Source organism: Caretta caretta, chromosome 28 (genome assembly GCF_965140235.1).
Source record: "Caretta caretta isolate rCarCar2 chromosome 28, rCarCar1.hap1, whole genome shotgun sequence".
NCBI lineage: Eukaryota > Metazoa > Chordata > Testudines > Cheloniidae > Caretta > Caretta caretta.
This window is the reverse complement of record NC_134233.1, coordinates 13,998,903-14,020,523: the sequence shown is the minus strand read 5'-3', so window position 1 is coordinate 14,020,523 and position 21,621 is coordinate 13,998,903. Positions and strand designations below refer to the sequence as shown.

At 52.0% G+C, this 21,621-nt stretch overlaps 1 non-coding gene across 1 annotated transcript; it reads right to left on the bottom strand.

The window, feature by feature from the left end:
* Positions 1-5,941: 5,941 nt before the first annotated feature.
* On the bottom strand, positions 5,942-6,015 carry TRNAT-UGU (transfer RNA threonine (anticodon UGU)). Its single transcript has one exon. It is a non-coding gene; the product is annotated as a tRNA-Thr (tRNA).
* Between the last annotated feature and the right edge of the window lie 15,606 nt (positions 6,016-21,621).

Below are 21,621 nucleotides of genomic sequence, written 5' to 3'. Positions count from 1 at the left end.
CCCCCACGAGAGTTTTCAGGGGCCCCCATGAGAGTTTTTGGCGGCCCTGTGGCTGCGGGTCCCTCAGTGCCGCCGAACACACCCGGAGTGAAGGACCCACTGCCAAAGACCTGCCTCCGCTCCAGCTCTTCGGCGGCAAGGGGTTCTTCCGCTCCGTGTCTTCGGCGAAGTGCCCCAAAGACCCAGAGCGGAAGGACCCCCGCCGCCGAAGATCCCAGGTCCCCTGAATCCTCTGGGTGGCCCTGGTCCCAGGTTACTGGGTCAGGGCTCGAGCGGGTTCTTTGTTGTGTTGTTGAAAAGGAGCCCCTAGATACTGAACCCGGGCCGTGTTGCTGCCGACTTCAACTGGCAGAAGGGTTACAGAAAGAAGCAGGGGAGAGGAGCACCAACGAATGTGTGCAATTATTCAGTGAGGAAGGGGCCTGGCCTGAAGGAATCGCCTCTGCCCTTGGCAGAGAGGGGGATTTGTGATGTCCTGGGCTTTGGAGATCCAGGCCCACAGCACTGGGATGATCAGCCCAGGGATGGGGCAGTACATGGAGCGGGGCAGATTTGGGAGCTGGCAACCTCTCTCCCCAGGTATTTCCCCTGCAGGCCCTTTTCAGTGTCTCTCTCTCCCCTTTCCCTGTGTAACCCAGTGGTTCTCAAACTTTTTAAATTGGTGACCCCGTTCACAAAGCAAGCCTCCGAGTGCGCCCCTCCCTTATAAAGTCAAAACACATTTGTTATATTTAACATTATTTTAAATGCTTAATTTAGTCTTTAATCTACTCTTTACAATGGATTGACCTTTTCTCCCCACTTTTATATTAAGCCTAAAACGCACTTTGATTGAATTATTGGGATAAGCAGAAAAGGGTTTTTAAAATAGTTACTGTTTAATACTGACAGGTTTCAGAGTCGCACCCGTGTTAGTCTGTATTCGCAAAATGAACAGGAGGACTTCTGGCACCTTAGAGACGAACCAATTTATTTGAGCATAAGCTTTCGTGAGCTACAGCCCACTTCATCGGATGCATGCAGTGTAAAATACAGTGGGGAGATTTATATACACAGAGAACATGAAAAAATGGGGGTTACCATACACACTGTAATGAGAGTGATCAGGTTAGGTGAGCGATTACCAGCAGGAGAGCAGAGGGAGGCGGGGAGGGAAACCTTTTGTAGTGATAATCAAGGTGGGCCATTTCCAGCAGTTGACAAGAACGTCTGAGGAACAGTGGGTGGTGATGGGGGGATAAACATGGGGAAATAGTTCTACTTTGTGTAATGACCCATCCACTCCCAGTCTCTATTCAAGCCTAAGTTAATTGGATCCAGTTTGCAAATTAATTCCAATTCAGCCATCTCTCGTTGGAGCCTGTTATAACATTCAAAAACCAGTCGGAGAACACTTCAGTCTCTCTGGTCACTCGATTACAGACCTAAAAGCAGCAATTCTTTAACAAAAAAACTCCGAAACCAGACTCCAACGAGAGAGCGATTGCTAGTAATGCACACTGTCTGGGCCAATTCTCAGTACTGAGTCCTCGTTAAGGGCCCTGTGTGCTTACAAGAAACCTGGAGGACATGATACAGTGCCAGAACACAAAACTGGCCTGCTCCCAGTTGCTCGTGGAAAACCCCTTCTTACCTAGAAACAAAGACCAGCAGGAGGGAATCAAGGCCCATCCTGATCCCAGAGCCCAGCCCATACTCACCTCCACTCTGCTACAGACTCACTTTTTTTTCCACCATGGGCAGCCACATAAAGCCTGTTAGCCACTGCTTCAGGGAACTGCCTTCGTCACTCAATATGCTCCTGACAGCGGCTCTGCCAAAGATGATCCAATGCTAAGGCATTGATTAGGTGCCGTGTGCCCTCTGACACCCGCCCATTATACGGCAGCCCCTGCTGAGGGCACCCTTCTTCAACTGCAGCTGGTTCTTCTGGCACCCTGTGGCTTGCCCTCATTCGTCCAGGAAGAAACCTAAGGCTAGCTGTAAATAATCCTGTCCAACCAAGTCTGGGAAAAGCCATCATGTAGCCAGAAGTTCCCATGCCTGCTGGGTAAAAAAAAAAAGCCACCAGAAAATGGTACATCGTCTCAAGTCTCCAGGAAGTTTTCGGAGAGTGTTGGACCAACTTCCTGGTGGCTAGATTCTCGGGCTCCACGGGCACTGATCAATGGCTCGATGTCTAGCTGGCAGCCAGTATCAAGCGGAGTGCTCCAGGGGTCAGTCCTGGGACCGGTTTTGTTCAACATCTTTAATAAAGATCTGGATGCTCCGGAAGCTCGCAGATGACACTAAGCTGTGGGGAGAGGTTGATATGCTGGAGGGTAGGGATAGGGGGGCCCAGAGTGACCTCGACAAATTGGACGATTGGGCCAAAATAAATCTAATGAGGTTCAACAAGGACAAGTGCAGAGTCGTGGACTTAGGACGGAAGAATCCCATGCACATCTCCAGGCTGGGGACTGACTGGTTAAGGAGCAGTTCTGCAGAAAAGGACCTGGGGATTACACTGGATGAGAAGCTGGATAGGAGTCAGCGGTGTGCCATTTTTGCCAGGAAGGCTAACGGCATATTGGGCTGCATTAGGAGGAGCATTGCCAGCAGATTGAGGGAAGTGATTATTCCCCTCTATTGGGCACTGATGAGGCCACATCTGGGGTATTACATCCAGTTTTCTCCCCACCCTCCCACTACAGAAAGGATGTGGACAAATTGGAGAGAGTCCAGCGGAGGGCAACAAAAGTGATCAGGGGGCTGGGGCACATGACTTATGAGGAGAGGCTGAGGGAACGGGGGTCATTTAGTCTGCGGAAGAGAAGAGTGAGGGGGGATTTGATAGCTGCTTTCAACTACCTGAAGGGGGGTTTCAAAGAGGATGGAGCTCGGCTGTTCTCAGTGGTGGCAGATGACAGAACAAGGAGTAATGGTCTCAAGTTGCAGTGGGGGAGGTGTAGGTTGGATATTAGGAAACACTATTTCACCAGGAGGGTGGTGAAGAACTGGAATGGGTTCCCTAGGGAGGTGGTGGAATCTCCATCCTCAGAGGTTTATAAGTCCCGGCTTGACAAAGCCCTGGCTGGGATGATTTAGTTGGGGATTGGTCCTGCTTTGAGCAGGGTTTTGGCTAGATGACCTCCTGAGGTCTCGTCCAACCCTGATCGAGGCTTAGAATAACATTTCCCAACAAAAGGTTGTTTGAGCTAAATGCAAACCCGTTATAATCCCCCCCATCCAGTAGCCCCAGGGCACGTTCCAAGCGTTGGATTCGAGCTGCTGAGTCGGCTTCCTGCAGTGAGTTTCAGCCTTCCCAGAGGTAATTTGTGAGGGCTCGCCGTTTTCGGATGTGCTTGTTTAATTCCCCTCCATCCAATTCAAATGAGTTTGAAATTACCCATAGCAACATTCTTTCACCTATTTTGGTAAACTGAGAACAGTTAGGAAATCTTGTACTGAGAGACCAGTCAGTGGGGAACAGAGCAATAGTCATTTGTAAACCAGTTGCATTAAGAACCACAGGTCTCTGGATGGGGGTAGGCCACCGTGGGGATGGGGGTGTCACAGAGAATTTGGAGGGAGGTGGCGGAGTAGAGGGTGGAAGAGGTTGAATTAGGGTACATTTTCCCTTGGCCCCGAAAGGGGCAGCACGACATGCCCAATTAAAAGGGGGTGTCACGCCTGAAGAATTTACAGTGTCCACCAAAATAACAGGAACAACAAGACAAACACAGAACACAATGTTTTGTTGCGACAGGGGACCCACGGCGTTCTGGGTTTTCTTCCACTGGTGCCAGCTTGCCCAGAAAGTGTCTGAAAAAGAAAATAAACATTCCCCAGCCCCTGGCTGGGGACAGATGATTGCTTAAAAATGCCCCTTTCTTTTTACAATTTTTTTGGCTGACTGCAGGAAAACCGAAGAATTACCTTTATATTTTGTTTGTTTGTTTTTTTATTCAAAGGATACTTGCTGCATACCTAGGCAGAGGAGGCCTGTCTATGTAATCACGGTCTGTTCCTGAAGTCTTTCCCCCCAGCTCATCACTAGATGTGAGGGGGGGGGGGGAGGTTATTCAGACCCTCCTTAAACTTGGTATTTAAAAACTCCTTATTGTCCCTACCTCTGCTGGCCTTAGACATCTCCTCCCGTCTCTTCTTTAGCAACTCAGATGAGGTGGCTGAGTGGTTAAGGTGATAGTCTGCGAATCCATTATGCTTTGCACGCACGGGTTCAAATCCCATCTTTGTTGTGTGCATTTAGTCTTCTCCCCTTCTTCACAAACCGCCATCTCCCCTTTGGTACAATGATAAACCAAGCCACATTGCTTCCTATAAACAAAAACCTCCTCAGAAACTCAGACCTCCCTTGCTTTCAATAAAATATTTCTAAATCTGAGATTTCTCAAATAATTCTTTGTTCTGTATTTCTTAGTTTTTATCTCAAAAGGTAACATCCTCATAATCTCCCCCAAACACCCTGGGACCTGCACAAATAATTAAAATGCCCCCACTTCAGCAAGGCCACGATCGTGGCCCACAGCTAGAGTGTCTAGGCCAAGCTGTTCTGAAGGAGGCAAGTCAAAGATTTTCTCTCTGCTTCCCTTGGCAAGGTCTGAGTGGGAAAACAAAATCCCCCACATGGAAAGTTTTCTGCTGAGAAACCAATACTAGTCTGTTTGGGGACTTTGATTTGAATGGATTATTATTATTCTCTTCTGATCTCTGAATTATTTCAGTTCAGTCTTTGTCCTCCAGATGTGTTTCCAGGTGTTGAGTTGCGGGGGAGAGAGGCCAAGTCATGCCGTCTCTTCCCCTCTTTCATAGTTGCTTCCAACTTCTTAGGAAGTTCCTCTGCTATGATGTGAGTCAAGCAGTGTCCATTGTCTCCGGGCTGTCTCGGAGGAGTCCGCATTGTACACGGTTCCTGGGAGAGTCCTTGGGAGCGTGGATACCTTCACTGAGCCAGCAGCGAGTCTGGCTCCTCCAGCGTCACACCGGAAAGGCTGGCGGTGGCCATTTCCCAGCCTCATCACATATTTCAGTGACGCACCCAGAGCAAAACTCCACCACTTCCCAGACAAGCCTAGCACACACCATCCACCCAGGTGTTAGCCTTCAACAGATCACGACTTTTACAATGATAGCTCACCAGGCCGACTCTGTACAAATCGTACCTTAATTCTATGAGAGTGGTGACTATGGGGCTTCCAGGGTGCTGCTTTGAGCACAGCCTGCCACCCCTGGGCTGACACTGCAATGGAGACGTCCCTGTAGAGTCCCTCTCTCCCGGGATAAAGATGGCAGCAGGGCTGGCCTGGGTCACCTGACGTGGGCTCCTGGAGCTCAAGCTGTGGGGCTCAAAACTGGGGTGCAGATATCACATTAATCCAGGACAGCGGCTTGGGCTGTAAAGTTGCAGTGTACATGTCTCGGCTCAGGCTCAGGACCCTGCTCTAGGAGCCCAGAAGGTTGGGAGGGAGTTTAGCAAGTGGAAATGGTAAAACTGCAGTGAAGTATTCCCCTGGACTCAATGGCATTTCTCCATTTCTCTGTCTGCTTTGGGGCAGGGACAAAAAACAGGTCCTGCTGCATTCGTTATTTCAAAGGGAGGTTTAGGATTTTCGTTCTCAGACACGGTGCACAAAGCAGGACTCAACCCTCGGCGTAAACTGAATGAGCCGCCCACAGATTCTGGCAGCCCCAATGAGCCACTTGGTGTGAGAGCTCGGACCTGCCCCTGTCCCAGAGGGAGGGGGTCATCTGCGAGGGGACTGGAACACTGACCTATCAGCTCTTAACACCCAAACTTTCAGTCACTCTATCATCAGTGCCTGTGAGTGTAATTTAAACAGCAAAACCAGCATCACTGGGCTAGACCAAAGGTCCACCTATCTCTGTATTTTGTTTTCTGACAGCAGCCAGTACCAGGTGCCCCAAAAGCCACTCAACAAGGCACCACTGGGAGTTGAACCCAGGATCTCCTGTTTACAAGACAGGTGCTTTAGCCAGCTAAGCCATGGTGCCCGTCTCTGGCTAATGTATGGTGTCTGCCCACACCTGACTCCCTGCCAACGCCCCCCACGGCCGGACAAGCGTTGCTTGTGTTGGATTCTGTAAAGCAGAGAAGCAGGTGAAGTTTTGCTCCCAAGGTGTGTGTGTGATTCTTTGGACAAGTCTGCGCTACAAAATTAAGTCAGTGTAACGACATTACTTTGCGGGGAAAAAATTTAACCCCCCTGAGCAATGCCGTTATACCAACCTAATCCTAGTGAAGATAGCACTGGGTTAACAGGGGAACTTCTTCCCAGCCACTCTGCCTCCTTGGCTGAGGCCTGATGGTCCACCTTTCGCTCGCTCCTCTCTCCCCGAGGCCTCATTGCCAGCTGCTCGTGCCTCTCTGCCCCCTACCCCACGGTCTGCCCGCCACCCACACCTCTCTGACCCCTCCCCTGAGACAGACTCTGCCCGCCACCCACACTTCTCTGAGCCCTCCCATGAGACCTGCCCAGCCTGCCACACACTCCTCTCTGTCCCCTTCCCTCACCTGCCCTGAGAACCGCTCACACCTCTCTGCCCCTCCCACGAGGCACCTGCCCGGAGGAAGTTGTGGCTCTTCAGTTTCAGTGCCTGAGCATCCTTGGCCCCAGTGGGAGCCAGGCTACGTCTACACGACAGAGTTATGCTGCTTTAGTTAAAGCGTTTTAATTAAGCCGCTGTTGCATGTCCACACTAGGCTGCTTGTGTCACCGGAGCGCATCCAGGCTAGCAGCTCTTGGATCGCCACAGAGAGCAGTGCATTGTGGGACGCTATCCCACTGTGCAACTGGCCGCAGGGTGCTTTGGGAAGGGTTTCTCTATCCCATTGTATCTCTATCCCATGCAGCTGCCCTTTCTATTCCCTTTGCCTTGTGGCTTGTACTTCCTGTGTCCCAAACACAAGCTTCACAGCACATGGCATGGAAAAGCCCTGGAGGTCTCAGTACACAGGCATACCCCTGCATGACTTGCTGACTCAATAGGCGTATCCCCTTGGTTCTTTTCATGGGCTCATTGTACAGCTGATGACCCTTGACAGGCCAGTGAAGAGGCTCGGCAGTGCTGATGCCAGTCTGTCTGGGGGTGTCACCCAGAAACACTGCACAAGTCTGGAAATACAGATATACCCTACAGGTCTATAACTCACAACACAAAGGTGGTACAAAACATAGAAACAAAATGATCATACTTGGAAAATCATAGCATTTTCACTGACACCTTACATGGCATATCTAGCATGATTCATTGCAATTTCATCATATTGGTATTTTATTATTAATTATTATGATTAATGTGTCTCACAATTCCCTACAGTGTCACACCTAGTAAACCAGTGAATTCCCAGGACCAGCTCCCTGGGTCCCTGAAGATGCTGAGCACTCTGCTTATGAGGGATTGAAATACCCACATATCCGCTGGGAACACACACAGACAGGCACAGTCTGTACCCTGTGACAAAGTTCCAGCTCTACCTTGGTGGGTCTTGCGCTTATGGGCGGATTTGCTCGCCTTGGAGCTTCACGGCAGCCCTCAGCTTGGCCGTTTTTCTGAACCCACAGTCCAGGTTGACGACTCCTGTGTCTGACCAGGAGTTGGGAGGATTTGGGGGGAACCCGGGCCCGCCCTCTACTCCGGGCTCCAGCCCAGGGCCCTGTGGAATGCACCTGTCTAGAGTGCCTCCTGGAACAGCTGTGCGACAGCGACAACTCCCGGGCTACTTCCCCATGGCCTCCTCCCAACCCCTTCTTTATCCTCACCATAGGACCTTCCTCCCGGTGTCTGACAACGCTTGTACTCCTCCGTCCTCCAACAGTCCATGGTCTCACTCTCAGCTCCTCGCGCCCCTTGCTCCCAGCTCCTCACACGCACCTCACTAACTCAGGTGAGCTCCTTTTTAAAACCCAGGTGCCCTGATTAGCCTGCCTCAATTGATTCAAGTAGCTTCTTGATTGGTTGCAGGTGTTCTAATCAGCCTGTCTTACTGGTCTCCAGAAGGTTCCTGATTGTTCTGTTACTTTACCCAAGGAAAAGGGACCTACTTAGCCATCTGGCCTGACCCTGTCACAACCCCTATGTTCACTCTTCTAGAAAACTATGATCGATTATTTACATAGTATGGCTTGTTTGAGGTATCATTTGAAAATGCATAATCTATAGAATATTATCCTCCTGTTAAAATATGTGTAGCAACACTATGTAAAATTATGAGATTTTACTGTATCATATTGGTGAAAAAGTTACAATTCTGGGGAACACCCTCAGACCAGTTCCTCAGAGACAGCAAGGCAAGCAGCTGGTCAAATTGCCATTCTCCAGGAGGGGGAAGGTGTGAAGAAGACATTTACATTCCTTCACAGGGACCACTTGAAGCTCATATCTACAACAGACAGCCGGTCACCATGACTCAGCTGAGAACTGAACTTGTTTGTCCTACAAAGGACTGAATTATAAAAAGAGGGGAGGAAAATGCTTGAGACTCTCTCTCTCCCCCTTTTCCTCTGCTCATGACAGCTCCTGAAGAAACTGAACTTGGCAGCAGGGGCGAATTAGGGGGACTTCTGGCTGAAAGGACAGCCAGCCTGCCTCAGGATATGGTGAGAGAAACATTTGCTTTGTATCCGTTTTAGCTTGTTAACTTAGATGTTAGTTTGGGTTTTATCTTGCATTTCTTTTGTAAACAATTCTGGCTTTTATACCTCATTACCTGTAGTCAATGAATATGTTTTTTTTTGCCGGTAGTTAGCCATCTCATTTTATTGTTTCATCTAACCAGTGTGTTGGGATTAAAGTGTGTTGGAAAATCCATTTGGGATAACAAGGGTGGCACGTGTCATTTTCCACTGATGAAATGACAGACTTCATATGATCTTGTGTCGTTCAGTAGTGTGCTGGACAGTGAAAGATGCACAAAAGTCCGGGACCAGAGAATTTTCTGGGGTTCTCCTGTGGTGCACTGTAATTCGTGAGTCGCTGACTAACAGCGCTCAATACTGTGTAGCTGGCAGCGAGTTACATGCTGGAGACTGGGTGTTAACTGCCCAGGAGTGGCTGTTCTCACAGTAAAGCAGTGTAAAACCACCCCAGCTTGGGCAACTGAGGGGAAACAGCTGTTCAAGCAGTCAAGATTGCACTGTGGTTAATGTCACAGACACTCAATTTCAAAGCATCTCCTAAAACACAGAGAAAGTAAATCCAAGTCCCAGAAGTTAAAGACTCCAGACAGAGGACAAGTCTCCCTGGAACTGCTTCTTGCAGAGAGAGAGAGAGAGGTGCAGACACAATGAGAGAGTCCTGGGGAAGCTGGGAACACTAAGAATGGGCTGGTGGGGTTCAGTGGAGAAAGGGAACAGGAAGGGCAGGGATATCACTGAATGCAGGATCTCAGCAGTCCTAGATGTCAGGATAGCACCTAGTGCAGCCCATTGGAAAGCATAATCCCAACTATACATATAAAATGATGGGGTCTACATTAGCTGTTTCCATTCAAGAGAGGGATCTTGCAGTCATTGTCGATAGTTCTCTGAAAACATCCACTCAGGGTGCAGAGGCAGTCAAAAAGCGAACAGGGTGTTGGGAATCATTAAGAAAGGGATAGATAATAAGACAGTACATAACTTGCCTCTATATAAATCCATGGTACGCCCACATCTTGAATATTGTGTGCAGATGTGGTCGGCCCATCTCAAGAAAGATACATTGCAATTGGAAAAGGTTCAGAAAAGGGCAAAAAAACCCGGACTAGGAGTATGAAACAGCTTCTGTATGAGGAGAGATATGTAAGACTGGGACTTTTCAGCTTGGAAAAGAGACAAGAGGGCATATGAGAGAGGTCTATAAAAGCATGTCTGCTGTGGAGAAAGTAAAGAAGGAAGTGTTATTTACTCCTTCTCAGAACACAAGGACTAGGAATCACCTAATCAAATTAATGGGCAGCAGGTTTATAAGAAACAAAAGGAAGTATTTCTTCACACAACGCACAGTCAACCTGGGGAACTCCTTGCCAGAGGACGTTGTGAAGGCCAAGATTATAATAGGGTTACAAAAAAAAAACAAAAAACACCATGAGAAATCTATTGAGGACAGGTCCATGACTGGTTATTAGCCAGTATGGGCAGGGATGGTGTCCCTAACTTCTGTTTGTCATAAGCTGTGAATGGGTGACAGGAGATGAATCACTTCATGATTCCCTGTTCTGTTCATTCCCTCTGGGACACCCGGCGCTGGTCACTGTCGGAAGACAGGACACTGGGCTAGATGGACCTTTGGTCTGTCCCAGTGTGGCCGTTCTTAAATACCAGGGAACCAAGTGAGTCCAGTGCAATGGGAGGGAGTAGGAAAATCCCTGGCTGTGGAGAACACTGGGAAATTAGAAACTATCATTCAGAAGCAACAGACTCTAAATAGTCTAGAAAAGCAGAATGTGAAAAATAAGAATCGGGGTCATGTGACTTCAGGAATGAGGGACTCAAAAAACCAAGTCTGCAGAGAAGACAGATTGTGGCTAGTGCACATGGGGATGGGGGGAGCAACTCTCCAGGTCTCAAGGATTTTCACCAGCAACCGAGGCCATTGTCCCATGCACGGGGCAATCCGGAGCAGTGAGGAGTTGTGTCATCTGAAATCCTAGCTGAGTTTCAATGTTTTGCTGCTGGAGCTCCCTTGTCTGGATTCCCCCAGCCACCATTCAAGGTCTGTGTGATCAGTAACCCTGGACCAGCCGCTCTGACCCCAGCAGCCTGCTTCTTACACCCCAAGCACGTTCTGGTCTGGGTGGAGAAGGCTCAGGGTTTGAGAGAAGGCCAGGGGTAGGAAGCTTCTGTTCGTTATGCTGGACCTAACCCCCCGTTTTACTTTTGCAAACAGGAGATATTTGACACTGTGCGATTCTGCTCCTGTGCTCTCTTCCCACAGCGTTCAGCAGCAGGGGAGGGTCTCTGGTCGTGTGTGTGTCACGGGCATGCTGGGGTGATGCTGGAACAGGACAGAGCAGAGGTGACATTGTGGGGGTGGCATGAACCTCATCTCTTCCGTTCCCCTTCCAAGAACCGAGGGGACAGGAACCCTTACCCAGCGAGGTCACAGTCTCACAGGTCTCCTGCATGGCGTCTCTGGAGAGGGCTCTCTGAGCGGGGTCCAGCAGAGCCCCCTCTTCCCTGGTGAAATACACAGCCACCTCCTCGAAGGTCACCGGCCCCTGAAAGAGCAAGAGCCCCACACTCAGGACCTGCTGCCCCACTCACAGCCCCACTATTCGTGGGGGAGAGGAGCCAATCAAACGGAAACTCTGGGTGGACCACAGCCAACAGAGTCCCACCCCCACCCCGCTCAGAGCACCCAGGAAACACCAGGGTGAGGGGGCGAAGAGACACCCCTCCTCTCTCCCAGCAGATCCATCACACACCTACTAGCCACAGACTGATACTGGAGATGCTGCCCCGAGCAGGGTCTAGGGAGAGATCTCTTGTAGGAAGCCCAACACCCTCCTCCTTGTGAGGAGCTGGATATGAGGCAGGAGAATCTCCCCTAAGCCTGACTGGTGGCTTCCCCCTTCATATTTCAAGGCACCCACTGGTTAGTTGGGTCAGGCTCCAGCACTACGAGTCTGGTCCTTTTTCCCAGCCCCATCTACGTGGGTTATTTTCTGTTCACCAAATTGGAGCATTTCCACCTCCGAACCTCATGGGTCTGTTCCAAGAATCTAGGCCACTTATTAAACAACTCCCAGCAGGTCTGCCACCCCCTACCCTCCTCCCTTTCTCCACCCTGTGCATTTCCTGCCCCGCTCCAACCTCCAAACCAGACGGTGCAAACCTTCCCCTCTCCCGTGTATTTGCTGTCCCTCTCCCTCCTGCAGGAACAAATCAGAACCCCCCCAATAATCTCTACCTGAGCTGGCTCCTCTGCAGCCATGTCGCTCCCTTGTCCCATGGGAGGACGGGATGAACCGGAACGAAACGTGAGCGTCGTTCTGCAGCCTGGCCGGGCGAGAAGGGCCATTGTGGAGGTTTGGGAACGGGCATTAGTTCATTTCACATCACGCTTCCCCCAGGCTCTTTCCCTGCAGAGCGAGATCTGAGTTTCTGCCGTGCCGAGAAAATGCTCAATCTCTGGATTACAGCAAAGACCTGGCCCCTCCCGCCAGGCTAAGCCCACAGACACACTTTTAACCTCCTTTCTCCCTCCCGCATCCCAAAACAAAGTCTCTGAATGCAATCCTAGAAAAAAGCAGAACCAAAGGAGTCCCTTTCGAGGATTCCCTCTGACACTGACCCCACGGCAGCCACACCCCAGCAGGAGGGACATGGAGTCAGGAACTGGGTTGTCCTCTCTCTCATCCTCGTCTTGTCCACAGGAAAGTGATTCTCCCCACAGTGCAGTAAGACATCTGTCTGGGCAGATGAGAGAGCTGGAAATCTCTTTCAAAACTCTTTTATCCCACGGACCCTGTCAGTCTCTCTATCTCCTTTTCCCTGTGCCCTCTCCATGCCTGTCTGCTAGGAAACTCTCATTCCTGGGTTGTTTGCTCCCCCATGGCTCGATTTGCTCCTGCAAATGGCAGGAGAAATGGGGTGGGGGGCTGTTTGTGTAGAGTCATTTTATAGTCCCTCACTGCCTGCCTGGGATTTCCCCATTGCCTGCCTAGGACCCCCACCTGCCCTCCACCAGGATCTGCCAGCCCATTTGCCTGGGACCCCCTCCTCCGGCCAGCACGACCCCCTGACGCTTTACAGGAGGACCCCTCACTCTGCGCCAGGGACCGCCCCACCACAGCTCTGTGCACTGGGCATGGCAATGGTCCCAGGAGCCAGCTGGGCAATCCCAGACAGAGCCCCTGGCACAGCACCAGGCAGCGTCTAATCCCCTGCCCCACCTGCCCAAGAGACACCCACCCCCACTGGTCTGCAGCCAACAGGCCCCCAGCGATACCCACCTCCAGGACCCATAGCCTTAGGGCTGGGTACATCAGAACTAACCCCCGAAACCCCAAACCCTCCAGAACCCACCAACCTGACTAGGGTCCCCCCTGCCCAGCCACCCAGAGGCCTCCCCCTACCACAATGCCCCTTCAGCTCCCGCTGCAATCTCCCCACACAGACACCTGCCCCCCCAGCAACAATGTTCCCTCACAGTGTCTGACAAGTGGACAGAAAGTTATCACCACCCCCTGCTGGCCAGTCACACAGGCAGAGGGAGCCCGGGGGGACGCCTCTTTAACAGGAGAAAGGAAGCCATGGAGGGCCAAAATAACTAAGAAATTTCCATACTCTGTCACTAGCAAATAATGGCAACCGTGGATCCACCCCAGAGTTGGCTACATCTTTGCACTGCGGGAAGCCCCGCCTCACGGAGACCCTTTGTCATGGGGTTTGGGATACTTCTGGACCACGCTGCACTCACAGGGACCTCCTCATCCCGTGCCAGCTGGAGAAAAGAAAAGGGTCCAGCCAACTCTCCTGTTACCAACTGGGAACCACCCATCCCCCAAACAGGGGGAGGCCCCTGGCTTTGATGGGTATTGAATATATGGCTAGTCTCTTTTATCAGCAAACATTTTTAACAGAGAGAAAGGAGGGAACAAATGATTCTCAAAGGAGAGGGAAAGATGATCATTGTTGCAGGGGGGTTAATTTCCCAACCAGGATGGAGAAGGACTCAGGGCGACCTTCTGGTTAAACTTGGATTTATGCTGGAAATGGCCCACCTTGATTATCATGCACATTGTAAGGAGAGTGGTCGCTTTGGATGAGCTATTGCCAGCAGGAGAGTGCGTTTGTGTGTGTGGGGGGGGGGGGGGTGAGAAAACCTGGATTTGTGCTGGAAGTGGCCCAACTTGATGATCACTTTGGACAAGCTATTACCAGCAGGAGAGTGGGGTGGAGGGGGTATTGTTTCATGGTCTCTGGGTATATAATGTCTGCTGCAGTTTCCACGGTTTGCATCCGATGAAGTGGGCTGTAGCTCACGAAAGCTCATGCTCAAATAAATTGGTTCGTCTCTAAGGTGCCACAAGTCCCCCGAAACTTTTTTATCAATCTTTGAGACGTACAGAGAAAACGTGTCACAAACTACGCAACTGAGAACATGGGATAAACGCCAAGACTGGGGGGGATTTTATGTGGCTATTAAAGAAAGAGCTGGAAAAGGGAGACCGTTTGTGATATAAAATTCAGCCTGTCCAATACATAAACAGAAAGTGATGCCCCCCCCGCCCCGTTCACCTGGGCAGCAGGGAGCCCTCTGAGGGGCTGACAGGAGGGGGCGGGGGGGGGAGCTGGAGGGCTCCCTGGGGGAGGGGAGGGGGCGGTACGGGGGGATCGGCAGGTGGGGGGTAGGTGGGGGCTGGGGGCAACGGTGCTGCAGTTGGGGGGCAGCAAGTGGGACTGGGAAGCCGGGATCGGGGGCAGCCCCATGGGGGACACGGCCCCTCCCTTCCCCGCCCCGGCAGAGACCCGGCGTCTCCTCCCACCCCCACGCCGGGGCAGCCAGGTTGGGGGATGGCTCCGGGCTCCAACTTCCCACCGACACCGGGACAAATCGCTGCGGATAAAACGGAGGGGGGGGGAGGGAAATCCCGGCCCCCCCAAGGGGAGGGGAGTTTCAATGGACATGTGAGGAGGAGGGAGAGACGGGGGGGGGGAATCAGGGGAGACGAGAGAGCGGATCATGGGGGGGTGGGGGGGAGTTTACAACAACATGGGAGCTACCGAGAGGGAAAAGGGGAAAACTGGGGGGCATTTGTGCCCGTGGCGGGGGAAGGGGATCCAATGAACTCCCCCGCCGCCCCCCACTTCCCCCCCGGGAATTTCCTGGCTGCACAGAGACAGTTCAACCCCCACCCCCCGCAACTCCGGCTTCTCCCCCCAACACCCCCCAAGGGACCCCGCCCGCCGGGCCCCAGTCTCTGCCCCCCCCAATCCCAGCCGTGCCGGGGGCAGAGAGTCACTTTCCTGCCCCCCCCACCAGCGCTCCCCCCCCCGCGGGGTCTCCCACTCACCGGGTCGGGGGCGGGCAGAGCCAGGGGCTGGTCCCAGCTGGAGAAAGCCCCCCCCGGCCGGGCACGGGGGGGTTAATGACGGGCCCCCCCAGCACAGACCCCGGAGGAGCCGCAGCTGCTCCTCCGAGAGACCCGAGACGAGGCAGCGCGAGGGGCGGGGCCTGGAGCAGACCGGGGGCGGGGCAGCGTCTGGGGGCGGGGCCTGGAGCAGACCGGGGGCGGGGCAGCGTCTGGGGGCGGAGCTCGGAGCAGACCAGGCGCTGCCTCGTGTCGGATCTGTCGCAGGAGCAGCTGCGGCTCCCCTCCGGGGTCTGTGCGGGGTGGGGCCCGTCATTAACCCCCCCGTGCCCGGCCGGGGGCGGGGCTTTGTCCAGCTGGGACCCGCCCCGGTGAGTGGGAGACCCCGGGGGGGGGAGCGCTGGCGGGGGGGGCAGGAAAGTGACTCTCTGCCCCCCACCTGCCCATCCCCCACTGCCGCCCCCTCCCCGCCCCCAGGGAGCCCTCCAGCTCCCCCCCCACCCCCTTCAGTCAGCCCCTCAGAGGGCTCCCTGCTGCCCAGGTGAACGGGGGCCGTGGGGGGGGGGATCACTTTCTGTTTATGGATTGGGCAGGCTGGATTTTATATCACAAACGGTCCCCCTTTTCCAGCTCGTTCTTTAATAGCCACATAAAATCCCCCCCGGTCTTGGCGTTTATCCCATGTTCTCAGTTGCGTAGTTTGTGACACGTTTTCTCTGTACGTCTCAAAGATTCCTAAAAAATACCCTCAACGTTTGCCCCACTTTTACTCGAGTTGTCTACTTCTAATTGAATATGCCCCTAAGAGCTTTCCCTGTCTCTGTAATTATAAATTACGACGAAAATCTCAGATTTACACCTTTTCTCAGATTCCTGAATATGGATCTAAAACATTTGCCAATGTTGCCCATTTCCGCTCTATTCATTGACCAAATAGTGGTGGGAAATACACTCAGCTTTTACCTCCTATCAACAACTGCTATAAAATCCCAGTCATTTTCCACTTTCCTCTCTATAATTTGCATAAATGGATCCAAAATCCCTCAGATTTCCACCCTTTCTCTTTCATTTCTGAACACTGATCTCAAATCTCAGGTTTCCCTCTTACGATGTCATCATCAAATGTCAATTAAAAATCCTCTTGGGTTTGGGGCTGTTCCCCATGTCTCTAAATCCTAGCAACTTGTCCTTCCTTGGGGGGAACCTATCGCCCTCCATGGGTCTCCGTGAGCGGGGGGGCTTCCCGCAGTACAAAGATGTAGCCAACTCTGGGGTGGATCCATGGTGGCCATTATTTCCCAGTGACAGAGTATGGAAATTTCATACTTATTTTGGCCCTCCATGGCTTCCCTTCTCCTGTTAAAGAGGCGTCCCCCCGGGCTCCCTCTGCCTGTGTGACTGGCCAGTAGGGGGTGGTGATAACTTTCTATCCACTTACCAGACACTGTGAGGGAACATTGTTGCTGGGGGGGCAGGTGTCTGTGTGGGGAGATTGCAGCGGGAGCTGAAGGGGCACTATGGTAGGGGGAGGCCTCTGGGTGGCTGGGCAGGGGGGACCCTAGTCAGGTTGGTGGGTTCTGGAGGGTTTGGGGTTTCGCGGGGTAGTTCTGAAGTGCCCAGCCCTAAGGCTATGGGTCCTGGAGGTGGGTATCGCTGGGGGCCTGTTGGCTGCAGACCGGTGGGTGTCTCTTGGGCAGGTGGGGCAGGGGATTAGACGCTGCCTGGTGCTGTGCCAGGGGCTCTGTCTGGGATGGCCCAGCTGGCTCCTGGGACCATTGCCTGCCCAGTGCAGAGAGCTGTGGTGGGGCGGTCCCTGGCGTAGAGTGAGGGGTCCTCCTGTAAAGTGTGAGGGGGTCCCAGGCAAATGGGCTGGCAGATCCTGGTGGACGGCAGGTGGGGGTCCTAGGCAGGCAATGGGGAAATCCCAGGCAGGCAGTGAAGGACTATAAAATGACTCTACACAAACAGCCCTCCACCCCATTTCTCCTGCCATTTGCAGGAGCAAATCCAGCCATGGGGGAGCAAACAACCCAGGAATGAGAGTTTCCTAGCAGACAGGCATGGAGAGGGCACAGGGAAAAGGAGATAGAGAGACTGACAGGGTCCGTGGGATAAAAGAGTTTTGAAAGAGATTTCCAGCTCTTTAATCTGCCCAGACAGATGTCTTACTGCACTGTGGGGAGAATCACTTTCCTGTGGACAAGACGAGGATGAGAGAGAGGAAAACCCAGTTCCTGACTCCATGTCCCTCCTGCTGGGGTGTGGCTGCCGTGGGGTCAGTGTCCGAGGGAATCCTCGAAAGGGACTCCTTTGGTTCTGCTTTTTTCTAGGATTGCGTTCAGAGACTTTGTTTTGGGATGCGGGAGGGAGAAAGGAGGTTAAAAGTGTGTCTGTGGGCCTAGCCTGGCAGGAGGGGCCAGGTCTTTGCTGTAATCCAGAGATTGAGCATTTTCTCAGCACGGCAGAATCTCGGATCTCGCTCTGCAAGGAAAGAGCCTGGGGGAAGCGTGATGTGAAATGAACTAATGCCCGTTCCTAAACTTCCACAACAGCCCTTCTTGCCCGGCCAGGTTGCAGAACGACGCTCATGTTTCTTTCCGGTTCATCCCGTCCTCCCAAGGGACAAGGGAGCGACATGGCTGCAGAGGAGCCAGCTCAGGTAGGGGTTATTGTGGGGGGGTTCTGATTTGTTCCTGCAGGAGGGAGAGGGACAGCAAATACACGGGAGAGGGGAAGGTTTGCACCGTCTGGTTTGGAGGTTGGAGCGGGGCAGGAAATGCACAGGGTGGAGAAAGGGAGGAGGCCAGGGGGTGGCAGACCTGCTGGGAGTTGTTTAATAAGTGGCCTAGATTCTAGGAAGAGACCCATGAGGTTCGGAGGTGGAAATGCTCCAATCTGGTGAACAGAAAATAACCTACCTAGATGGGGCTGGGAAAAAGGACCAGACTCGTAGTGCTGGAGCCTGACCCAACTAACCAGCGGGTGCCTTGAAATACGAAGGGGGAAGCCACCAGTCAGGCTTAGGGGAGATTCCCCTGCTTCATATCCAGCTCTAGGAGTGGCTAAGTCATTATGCAAGGTAACCTATTTCCCCTTCTTTTTTCCTGCCCCCCCACCCCCCGACGTTCTTGTTAAACCCTGGATTTGTGCTGGAAATGGGCCACCTTGATTATCATACACATTGTAAGGAGAGTGATCACTTTAGATAAGCTATTACCAGCAGGAGAGTGGGGTGGGAGGAGGTATTTTTTTCATGATTTGTGTGTATATAAAAAGCTCTTCTACACTTTCCACAGTTTGCATCCGATGAAGTGAGCTGTAGCTCACGAAAGCTTATGCTCAAATAAATTGGATAGTCTCTAAGGTGCCACAAGTCCTCCTTTTCTTTTCACAAGGAGGAGGGTGTTGGGCTTCCTACAAGAGATCTCTCCCTAGACCCTGCTCGGGGCAGCATCTCCAGTATCAGTCTGTGTCTAGTAGGTGTGTGATGGATCTGCTGGGAGAGAGGAGGGGTGTCTCTTCGCCCCCTCACCCTGGTGTTTCCTGGGTGCTCTGAGCGGGGTGGGGGTGGGACTCTGTTGGCTGCGGTCCACCCAGAGTTTCCGTTTGATTGGCTCCTCTCCCCCACAAATAGTGGGGCTGTGAGTGGGGCAGCAGGTCCTGAGTGTGGGGCTCTTGCTCTTTCAGGGGCCGGTGACCTTCGAGGAGGTGGCTGTGTATTTCACCAGGGAAGAGGGGGCTCTGCTGGACCCCGCTCAGAGAGCCCTCTCCAGAGACGTCATGCAGGAGACCTGTGAGACTGTGACCTCGCTGGGTAAGGGTTCCTGTCCCCTCGGTTCTTGGAAGGGGAACGGAAGAGATGAGGTTCACGCCACCCCCACAATGCCACCTCTGCTCTGTCCTGTTCCAGCATCACCCCAGCATGCCCGTGACACACACACGACCAGAGACCCTCCCCTGCTGCTGAACGCTGTGGGAAGAGAGCACAGGAGCAGAATCGCACAGTGTCAAATATCTCCTGTTTGCACAAGTAAAACGGGGGGTTAGGTCCAGCATAACGAACAGAAGCTTCCTACCCCTGGCCTTCTCTCAAACCCTGAGCCTTCTCCACCCAGACCAGAACGTGCTTGGGGTGTAAGAAGCAGGCTGCTGGGGTCAGAGCGGCTGGTCCAGGGTTACTGATCACACAGACCTTGAGTGCTGGCTGGGGGAATCCAGACAAGGGAGCTCCAGCAGCAGAGCATTGAAACTCAGCCAGGATTACAGATGACACAACTCCTCACTGCTCCGGATTGCCCCGTGCATGGGACAATGGCCTCGGTTGCTGGTGAAAATCCTTGAGACCTGGAGAGTTGCTCCCCCCATCCCCATGTGCACTAGACACAATCTCTCTTCTCTGCAGACTTGTTTTTTTGAGTCCCTCATTCCTGAAGTCACATGACCCCGATTCTTATTTTTCACATTCTGCTTTTCTAGACTATTTAGAGTCTGTTGCTTCTGAATGATAGTTTCTAATTTCCCAGTGTTCTCCACACCCAGGGATTTTCCTACTCCCTCCCATTGCACTGGACTCATTAGATTCCCTAGTATTTCAGAATGGCCACACTGGGACAGACCAAAGGTCCATCTAGCCCAGTGTCCTGTCTTCCGACAGTGACCAGCGCCAGGTGTCCCAGAGGGAATGAACAGAACAGGGAATCATGAAGTGATTCATCTCCTGTCACCCATTCACAGCTTATGACAAACAGAAGTTAGGGACACCATCCCTGCCCATCCTGGCTAATAACCATTCACGGACCTGTCCTCAATAGATTTCTCATGGTGTTTTTTTTTTTTTTTTTTTGTAACCCTATTATAATCTTGGCCTTCACAACGTCCTCTGGCAAGGAGTTCCCCAGGTTGACTGTGCATTGTGTGAAGAAATACTTCCTTTTGTTTCTTATAAACCTGCTGCCTATTAATTTGATTGGGTGATTCCTAGTCCTTGTGTTATGAGAAGGAGTAAATGACACGTCCTTATTTACTTTCTCCTCGGCAGTTTTGATTTTATAGACCTCTCTCATATCCCCCCTTTGTCTCTTTTCCAAGCTGAATAGTCCCGGTCTTTTTCATCTTTCCCCGTACAGAAGAGTTTCATACCTGTAATCATTTGGGTTGCCCTTTTCTGAACCTTTTCCAATTCCAATATATCTTTTTTTGAGATGAGGCAACCACATCTGCAGGCAGTATTCGAGATGTGGGTGTACCATGGTTTTATATAGAGACGATATGATATTTTCTGTCTTCTTATCTATCCATTTCAGAATGATTCCCAACATTCTCTTTGCTTTTTGACTGCCGTGGCACACTGAGTTGATGTTTTCAGAGAACTGTGCCCAGTGACTCCAAGATCCCTCTGTTGAGTGGAAACAGCTCATTTAGAGCCCATCATTTTATATGTGTAGTTGGGATTATGTTTTCCAATGGGCTGCAATATGGTGCTATCCTGACACCTTGTACTGCTGAGATCCTGCATTCAGTGATATCCCTGCCCTTCCTGTTCCCGTTCTCATAAAACAAGAAGAGCATCCAAATGCGTGTTTACCTTCATTCCCTCAGCGGTCCTCATGGGAATCCCTGATTGGTTCCAAAGTGTATTAAAACCTTTCTTAAAGGGTTACCTCTTGGTGGTTATCAGGTCCTGTGAGTTTGTAGCCCAGAAAGACCCCCCTCAGTCAGCTCAAACTCAGCTGTTTATCCCCCAAAAGTCTGTCGTCTTCAGTCTCCTGAATGAGGGGAAATCCGTCACTACCCCTTTCTGCGTTGGGTAAAGCTTCAAAAGGTGGAGCTCTGCATAACCAGCCTTGAGATCTGGCATTCATCACCCTCTAGTGATACCAGCTTGCACAGGAAAACCATCCCGCAGCCCTTCCTGGTATCATGTGGCGCATCTCGGCATCATAGTCTGTGAAGAATTCATGCTTTCAAGGGCTGGCTTAGATATACAGATAACAGTCATAATTAGGGCAAGAGTTTGCAGACAATGAAAAGAGAGTAATTGACAAACGTGAGCAATATCTAATCCTTTAAAGCCTGAAAGTGCCTTCGGGGGAGGGGACAGGAGCCGGCTGTGTGGGGGCGGTGGGGCTCAGATACTGGGCATTGAGAGCCTAGAGCCAGCTGTGCGCAGGAGAGACGGGGCATGAACCAGCTGTGTGCAGGGGAGAGGTGCTGTGGACACGGCCGCGAGCAGCTGTGAGTGCCGTCCTCTCTGCAGCATGATGAGAGAGCCTGGCATCCCACTGCCGATCCCAGACTTGTATGAAGAGGGAAGAAATTGGCATCAAGTCTCAGCCGCAGCCAGCCTGTGTCCTGGGGAGGAGACGGGTGTCTCCAGGGAGAAATCTGGGGGATTGTGACCCTGCGTGTCCCACCCACCCTCTGATCAGCAATTCCGGATATTAACGGTGATTCCAGAAACAAAGAGTAATTTTGGGAAAAAATGCAGTCCTAGCGACAATTTCCAGAAAACACTGGCCCTGGTTGTAACATTAAATCCGATAGTCTCAAGACCTAGGCCTGTGTTGATCAGATCTGTCACT